Source organism: Atta colombica, unplaced genomic scaffold (assembly GCF_001594045.1).
Source record: "Atta colombica isolate Treedump-2 unplaced genomic scaffold, Acol1.0 scaffold100, whole genome shotgun sequence".
Classification (NCBI taxonomy): Eukaryota; Metazoa; Arthropoda; class Insecta; order Hymenoptera; family Formicidae; genus Atta; species Atta colombica.
The window spans coordinates 1326008-1335851 of NW_017259185.1; positions in this window are offsets into that span (position 1 = coordinate 1326008).

Genomic DNA, 9844 nt, shown 5'->3' on the forward strand with positions numbered 1-9844 from the left:
ATTTTTTGTATTACACAACATATAAAATTATGAATAAAAAAATGAATAAAGCTTTTCTCTAAATTTGATTTCGACACGAATTATAAATTGTTTAAAACAGAAATTAGCCAAGTGAAACTATTATTGTCGTGAATCTTTTCATGTTATCATTGATTTGTTATTTTTTTAATTTGGTCTTACTATCAGAATGGTACAAGTTGCGTCAATTATTCATATCTGTTAATAAAAATGTTTGAAAAATCACTTTTTTTCTCTCCGAAGTGCCATAGTATACATTTCGAAGATTTTTTTCGTTTTTTGCTGTTGGCAAAATTTACGTAGCACATCAAGATTTTCAAATGAAATTGAGATACAATACGCAAATAATTTTTTACTATTTTTGGTATTTTTTTTTAGTATTATTTAAAACAAAATCTTGTTTATAAATAAAGTTTACACCATTTATAGCAATTTATAGTCTTATATTTAATATCGATGGTAATACAGTCTCTTAAAATGTCATAATTTATAAACAAATTATAGAATTGTGGTGTATTAGCATCTTTATATAATAATTTAATAATATTACATCTTAAAATATTACTTAAGATCTTAAATAAGAACAAACTATAAATATCAGTCTAAAAGTACAATTCGAAGCTTTTAAATACATTTTAATTCATGATCGTATGACATTTATTTTCATCAAGATATTACTATTTGAGTGTTAGAAATTTGTATAATTACAATTCAATAAAAAATTATTTTTTTTTCTTTTTGAAATGCTATACATACATCGAAAATTTTTTGGCGCTGAACACAATGCCATCGTTAAAATTTGCGTAGTGGATCAAGATTTTTAGTAAATTGGAATGATTTTTAGCTCATTTCGTCTGAATTTATTAAAAGCTTAATGTGCAAATTCTTGACGACATCATTCAATACAAAAAAATTTTTGAATATGTACTGTGACATTTTGAGGAAAAAAATAATTTTTTATTAAACTGCATAATTATATAGAAAAAGTTTAAAATTTAAATAAACTTCAGTGATAATTTAATGAAAATAAATTGATTATGATTAAAATTTATTTAAATGAAAGCTCTTGAATTGTACTTTTAGATGGCATTATTTCAAAACGAGTTTTGCTATAAAAGAATGTTGAAAATGGTCAAAAATTTTTGATCAATTTCACTCTAATTTACTGAAAATCCTGATGTGCTATGTAAATTCTGACAGCAATCGCGTTCAATGCGAGAAAATCTTTAGAATATGTACTACTTTAGAATATGTACTACAGCACTTTGGAGAGAATTTGGTTGAATAATGTAATCACTCTAGAAAGATTTCAGTAATTAATTCATAGTTTATATTCACTATGTATGTCACATATATTGTTATAAACTGTTTCTTGAATGCATATGTTATCTCGGAATTTAGATAGTTTGCATAGGATTCCGAGCGACCTGCACAATACTCTTGAAACTTTAATACGCATATACGCGATTGCATATGCACTGAGAATCCTTTATTAAAATAATAATAAATAGTATAATTGCATTGTTATCATATCTTCATATCTTATTATTTTTGTAGCAGTTTTGAGAGACAGCGGTCTAATTCTTTATTGGGGCTCTACAAAACTTTCCCAAATTAAATCCAGCCGGTTAGATTAAAAATTGCATTGTATACAAATAAAAAGTTTTAAACCTACGCAAGTGCGTCTAAATGTCAGTATGTAGACAGGTAGCGCAGGTTCACTGCGAAAATACTCGAAGCACGTAGCAAACGAAGGACTAGGATGGGTAAAACAACCCTTGGCAGACTTACGTAACTCTACGAGCAGGAATAAGAGCAGCAAGGACATATTATAGAATAAAATGGCTCGCATGTTGACATTTGTGAACGGCAGCTAATATCGTAATAAATTTTTCGTTATATTTTTCGACTGTAACGATGTAGAACGTTACAAAAGCGTGCTCAGCACTTAGTTTGATTAAAACTAAATAAGAGAATAACTTTTATTTTTTTTTAATTCAGAGTGAATACGAAGCTTTCATCTCTTCCGATGGAAAAAAAATAAAAAGTTGCATATGAGTATTTTAAAATATTTAGAAAATTATCTATTTATTTGCGTATACTTATATATTTTTAATAAGGATTGTTACGCTTTTGCAATTAGTCGTTACGGCGCGTAATCGCTTCCGCTTAGCACGTTCCGCTCGAGACCCGTCGACCAGATTGACGCGATTAGTGTGATGCATCTACGTGGATGCTCCGTGTTAACGCGAGTATCTCAACGTCATTAACCGGGGGACTACGTCAGGAAGCGGCGAATGCACTCGCGTGTCGTTTAAGACCACGTCACCGTGACAATTATTAATAGAATGCACGTCTTTTCTGTGATGTCGGCGAGCAGGAGCGGGGTAGGGTCAGAAACAAGGGAGTAGATAGGAACGCACAGGTAGGGCAGATACAGGTAGGGGCAGGTGGACAGGGTAGGTTACTCTCTCATATCAGCCACCCCACGCGTAAGCAGGAGCAGGCGAGCACCGGCAGGCTGCCGAGTAAGAAAGACAGAGAGAAGCGAGGCGAGTCGGCGCGCCAGGAAAAGAGACGGCGAGCATGCAGCGCCTGCGTGTTTGATTCTTGAGAGCGAGCCCCTCATCCGAAATCCAGGATCCCAGTCGCGAGCGCGCCGCCGGTACAAGCCATTCGCAGGACACGGGTACGACGGTCGCCGACCTGGTCTGGCCACCCGGCGGCGAGGGGCGCACTCCACCCACGACACGTTACTCCGCAAGCCAACAAGTCAGCATCCACGAGGTCCGACACCGGCCGGTCTTCGTCTCTTCTTTGCTCCGCGCTCGATCGCTCCTGGATCCTCCTTTCTGAATCATCTGTCAATGTTTCCGCGTTACCTCGATCACGCTGGATCCTGCATGCGTGAAGATCCGAGTTGGACAAAAGTTCACTGTGGAAAAGTTCCTCATCGGGGAATTTTTCATCGGTCCTTGGTGAGAATTTGGTGATCTAGAGGAAGAGATCGAAGGGAGCTCGCTGCCTGGGTGATTATGTTTCAAACGCGAGATCATGATTATTGATTGTTAGGAAGATCGAGACTGTATTAATAATTTTACTTAATGAAAAGTGATCGAGGTGGTGTGTATTAGGCGTACAGAAATTTTGGTGCACCAGAACCGCAACGAGAAAAAAGAAAGTTGAACGATGTTCGGTCCTTTCGGGAATCTCATTAGAAAAGGATAAAAAATTTATAGTTCACAGATAGAATGGTGAGTGATTCGAATTTGTAGGACGAGACAGTGTCGAGAGAGAAGACAGTTGGGCAGTGGCCGGATGTCAATGAACTCGCGTGAACGAAGCATGTTGGAGAGATGAAGTGTAACACAAAGAACAAGGGAACGAGTAATCGAGGAATCCGAACTGTTTTTCAGTGGATCAAAATAACCGACAGCTCTTTGCAAAAGTAAAAGCTACATAATAATGTTCAATGATCGCAATTGGCTCTGAAGGAAAGCGAAAGCATTGCTTAAAAATCAACAAATGGAACTCTTTAGCGACTCAAGGCGAAAGAGAGAATGATAAAAAAGAGATATTGCGAAGAGAATTAAACGATTTGATGCGCCGTATTGATAAATAAATTACGAAGTACTGATATTATATTGTTGTTTAAACGGGGATTATTTAAGCAATTGAGAAGAGAATTCGGAGCCCGCAAAGATCGAGAATTTTGGGACAGGTGAGATCTCGACGTTTATATTTAAATAGATGAAAATCGAAGATGGCATTGGGAAAATATAGACTATCTGTAGATCAGAGATCTATAGATTGGATGGAATAATATAATAAATAATTTATCATGTGTGTGTCAAACTTATTTTATTTGGTTTCACGTTAGACAGTTAGAAAAAAGAAACGAGGAAGAAAAATATAATACGTTAAATAATTTCATTTCATCTTGTTTATTATCGCTGTGTTTTTTTTTTCCGTCGCGTTATATACATTTGTTTATAAATTTATATAAAAACTTAAAAAAAAAACACGCCATCTTATCGACGTTGTAACTTGTTTATAAATTTCTCTTTATTTTTCTCTTTCATAAATTATTTTTAGTGGAAAATCGCATTTTTACGTTTATTGAAGGTATTTCTGCATGAAGGAATTCGGATGCAGCGAAGCGGAAGCGTTTTGCCTCATTATTCGTTCTGGCCATCACAAATTTACCACTCGGACAGTGATCACACTAGTAAGGACTGTCGACATACTGGCTACCGCAGCGTAAATTAATTTGTAGAAGCATACATATATTGGTGAGTCCGTTGTTTCGTCTGATCATTGTTTCACCATAAACATCTATTCCATGACAATTATTTAGCTCGATAACACTTCTTAATTTTATTAACGACGGAACATATTACGAACAACAACATGAACTCACTCTATGGAATTATATCGCTCGCTATTTATCATTATTATCACAATTTGTGATATAATTTGATTGTTTTATTTGACAAGGAAGGGACAAAGAGATAATTATGTGCGACAATAATTATGTACGTGCGTATATTTCAATCGCATAATTGAGATATTCTTTTGAAAAAATAATATATATCTATATATAAGACGTGATGTATAAGATTTCTCACGATTCTTTACAGTCAAAGGTTAAATTTCCGATACAAATATATGTTCCGTTTTATTCTGGTCACATAGTGAGACAGGTATGCCTCGTTTACGTCCGATATCTTCACTCTATTGGCACTTGCCGCCTACTATCATCGGCAGATATTCCTAGAGATGAAAACATGTTTAGACACTATTTACGTAATAGATTGCAATAAGAAATAATGAATAAAATCAGTGGCATATAGAAAAATATAAGCAGTGAAATGTAAGCAAATAAAAAATGCTGATTTATTTATATATAGTTGAAAAAACTTGTGTTAAATTTAGCACATTTCATGTATCACAAATGTCCACTTAAATTTTTATGTTAGTTTGATATCTGATAAATACGTTAGAAAGTAGCACGAATATTATAAAAAAATTAACATAGACAATGTAACCGTTACGTAATTTCTGAGTAATCTATGGGAGCATATTTTTTCCGTAAAATTAACATTTATGATATATTAAATAATTACCATGCACGTATTTTATTCATTTATTTTAAAACTTATGTTTTAAATAAAACATTATTTTCATGTTATTTGTTCAATTATTCATAAATTGTGTTATTTTTAAATTAAATGTTGAATTTATCAATTTAATACAAAATATTAAATAATATAATCATATTATATTAAATTAATACTCGAATATGTTAAAAACATACGTTCTACATAAAATTTTAACAAGGACTTGTATGAATCATTTCTAAATACAAAATGTTTTTTATTGTATCCGCAATTGCCTTGCATTATCTTGTTATATAAATTCAATTTTTTTATTTACTATGACATTTACTTATATATTTTACATTTACTTATATATTTACTTATACATTTATGACTTTATGTAGTTATGCTTTTTTTATATGTCATTAGTTTGAAACTTAAGCTAATGGAAAAATGTAAAGTAACAAGCGAATTGATCAATCACAGTAGAGATTATAGTATAAACGTGAGCAGTTATAGCAAATTCAAAATTTTGATTTTTTTACACTGTCACTGGGTTTAAAAGTTATTTGAAGTTGAGAGAGAGCTTTTTTTAATAAGGAACAGTATTTTGCACTGATATCAATACGTATTATTTTTATCTTTCATGTTGCAACGGATTTTGGTTTAAAGCCGCAGAATTAGAGCAACGCGGAATTAACGTGCGAACATAACAAACGGCGTGTCCACGCGTGTTCTTACGTCACGCCCTGCCACGCATGCAGTTTGCGATGGGATTAAGCGCTCGAATTGCGTGGTTATCGATCGCGCGAGCCAATTAGCAGTAACAAAGTAGCTTTGTCGAGGCTCGCGCATTTGTGTATCTATGGGTGGGAAGGGGGCAACAACGGCAGATAGAAGGTTGGAACTACCGCATGGGAATCGGACAGGTTTTTTTTTTTTTCTTTATTTTCTTCCTGGCGATGATCACTTGCATCTCTTAATTGGCTCCTACGAGATCGTAACGATATATATCGATTCCTTTTTCGTCGAACGTGTTATCACCTATATATTTGCAAAGCGAACCGTAAACAGATTTCTTTGTCGATGGCTTTTCGTCATCGATTAGGATGCACGCGATGGATTCGGTTGATCATTATTTTCCTATAATTTGCATAGCGAGCGCAGGAGTTGTGTAATATGTAAATAATTTATTGGTCACGCACGCAATCGCTGTACTTTTTAGGTTGTATATTCAGTAACATAAATCTGAATGCATTGTTTCGAACAGAAAGCGAGAAGTTCGTCATGTATTTTCGAACAAAGTCGAAAACAAAATTTCAGTAAAATTAAATTGTATAAGACTTTAATATATTCCTTTTTATAAAAATTTATTAGTGTCTTCTTTAAAGAATTTTGTTTTTATAATATATTATTTAATACACAATAGATGGAAAAACAGCAAATTTTCCTCGCAAATCGATTAATCCTTGATTAAAATTATATAATGTTGGCAAAAGGAAAAGGAATATTTCATGGTACAATTTTCTGTGAAAGTTTTGTGATTTTAGTAGGAGCCATTACTAAGCAGATAGATGTTTGCTGTTACTGCAGACAGTGATGTAAATGTTCGCCGGAAGATTAATGTTGGCGCGACAAGCTAAAGAAAAATTATTTTTAGTCGTATTAGTATGTGTTATATATCACACTAGAAAAATATTTCTTTAATGCTATTCAGTTATCATTTATTGACAGCTTTTAAATGTAAATGCGCAATTATTATCTACGTAATATGCATGTAACAATGAATAATTAGCCAGAATATTAATGCAATACGTAATTAATTATTAAAATTATAATAACAATAAATAATTAGACCGTAGAAAATAGTAGGTATACAACAAAAAAGAATCTAAGAAAAAACGTAATGCATTAAATTTTTGAATTTCTATATCGCGAGCATCTATTTTTTATTTTATGTTTTTTTAAGATATTTTTAAAGATATTCATCCGCCATTTTTTGCAAAATATGCATTTATAATGAACAAAGTCGGTATAAAATACAGACATACAAGAATGCCTCGAGGTTCTTTATCAAATTGAAGAATCGTTGCATTTAGTCTGGCATGATAATAATATCTCTATGTCGATTGCCTATATGAATCTGTCTTTTGCATAATGGCCAAGATTATTGTGTAGGTCTCTGAATGTTCTGAGAGAAATTTTGAGAGAAAGGAGGATAGGAATTCGGTATGCACGACCCTCAATTTATTTTCAGTTCTGGAGAGAGAACGAGGATTAAAGATGAATGAATGTGGTTGTAATTCGGCAGCTATTCGGTAACATAGATAATTCATTAAATTAGTAGAACGTTGGATAATGAATTACCTTCCAGAGATTTGTGGGTAAAAATTTTACAGTTTCTGTCTTCACATGGAGCATAAATTCTATTTTCGAAATATGCATGAAAATTAAACAGAGAATTTTATGAATTACACAAACATTATGATTAATTAGAAAGAGAGAAACTGTTTCTAATTGTGATGCCAGTGTTTGAAATATTTGCATTTTGATGGTTTCTGCCAAAGGCTAGAGACGTATTGAATATAAATTTCTTATCGAAATTTTCCTCTTAGAAGTTATGTCATACAATGTTTCTCTGAATATTCCGCCTCTGTTACTCATTCTTTACACGTGCACGTGTTCTAAGCGCGCGCTACTGAGTGTTCGAATATGGAAAAGTTTTCGACGTATGTATATTTCACTTCAAGAAAATAAATTTGTGGAAAGAGCGAGTTTAAAAGTTTATATCGAGCATCAATATGCGATGGATTCCATTTATGATGCCATACTGTGTCTCCAGAATTAAAATCAAACGTAACATTTTCTTGCGATTGTTGCAAAAACGCGTCGAGATCAATTGCAGATAAGACAATGCAGTTCTCTGAGATAAAAAGATCGATTTATTGTCACAAGAATAAGTTTCTAATTTGGCAAACAAGATTGATCGTTGTTTCATTGCGAATAAGAGAATAGGGTTTGAAACATCACATTGAGAAGACAAATAATTGAGAAATATTGTGTTGGCTGGGATAAAAGATTTACGAAGAAAAGCTCGCGAACAATCGGTCTTGAAAGCATCGATAACAAATACAGTAGTACCAAATGCGATTATAGCCTGGTGTTCGATCCATGTTTTTTTCATTGATCAAAGCTGTCCTATTCCTTTTTCAGCTTTTCACAAGCTGAATCCAAGTGCAAACTGGATAATGATACCGTAACCAGTCCATACATCGACAAATTTACGTGTGTTGGTGTAATCCGCCGGATTCATTTGTGATTTATAGATCTGCTTCTCGATTTAGAGTTGTCGGAGTTCTCTCTTCGTATGCGTATCTGTAAGGGTAATCTGCAAATATATAATAGTAATTTTTACAACATGAAAGGAAAGATCTATATGTAATGTATGGGGTGTGTTTTATTTTAATCTGTAGTAATGAGCTACATAACATGCTACATTTTTCTTCATGTTCCATTTTCGAGCATATGTGTATTTACACGTAGAAAATAAGAACTCATCACGTGTGCATAAAAGAGGAAAAATAACAAGAACGCATTCATAAATAAATGAGTATGAGGAGAGACGAGGTAGACGTAATCCATGTCAAAACGTCTCTTTTGATCCACTGTCTTTATTTCTGTTATTTTTTTTTTCCACTTCGCCATTAAAACCCAACGTCGATACAGAGTTTCGCTAAGCCGTTAAAACGGAGTTAATGCGGTTGCAATAACTTTGTCGGCGCTTTCTTGGTTTTCGATAGAATGGCGACGGTAGTCGGCCTTTAATACGGCGCGACAAGTGAAACTACTCGATGAATAGGCCGTCGCATCACCATGCGACGACGTCGTGGCGCTTCTTCCTCTCACGAGTAGCTTTCTCATTAAGCTAGAGAACTCATGATATGCCGTTGATTCCAGCGAAATGAAAGATCTGGGAATACCACCTCCGCGTGCCTTTTCTTAATTTCTCTTACAGTATCGTCCGGGTTCACTGAAAGATTACGGAAATGAAATGTTCTTAGAATATCAAGATAAAAGAGAAAGAAAGAATTTTTGTTTGAGATTTATTTTTTTATAAATGAAGCCTGCGTGTTAAAATTTTTAGATAATATTGTGATCAATTGATACACGATTGTCTATGCAGAAAAAAAATTTATTAAATCTTAATTGCATATTTTTTTTTAATAATAAATAAATATTTATTTAATAAAAAAGATGATAATTAAATTAATGACAAATAATTTTTGTATCAAATATTTTTTGTTTTATATTTAGTAAATATTTACTTAGAATTATTCAAATAATGTATTAAAATTTAGTGTTTTCCTCAATGCAGAGTGATTTTGTTATGGAATACATAATTGGACTCTTCTTTTGAATTTTTTGATATGCATTAGCAGCTATGTAACTTTTATGAAGACATTTTTTTCAATTTTACGTATGATGAAGGACGATGAGCGTGATGTAAGAATACATTCATAAATTAAGTACTTTGACAATCTTGATGAGGTGAATATCCTCTTGTCACGTTTACGACAGTTATTTATTGATAAAGCTGCAACCGTGGCAGTCGCTCTTAGCGAGAGTTAATTACGCCCTGGAGGTTAATTTGGACTATTCCGGAGCTTAACGAGTTTGTACTTGTATCTGATAAAAACCGCTCCATTTTTTCAAAGGTGACACGAGCG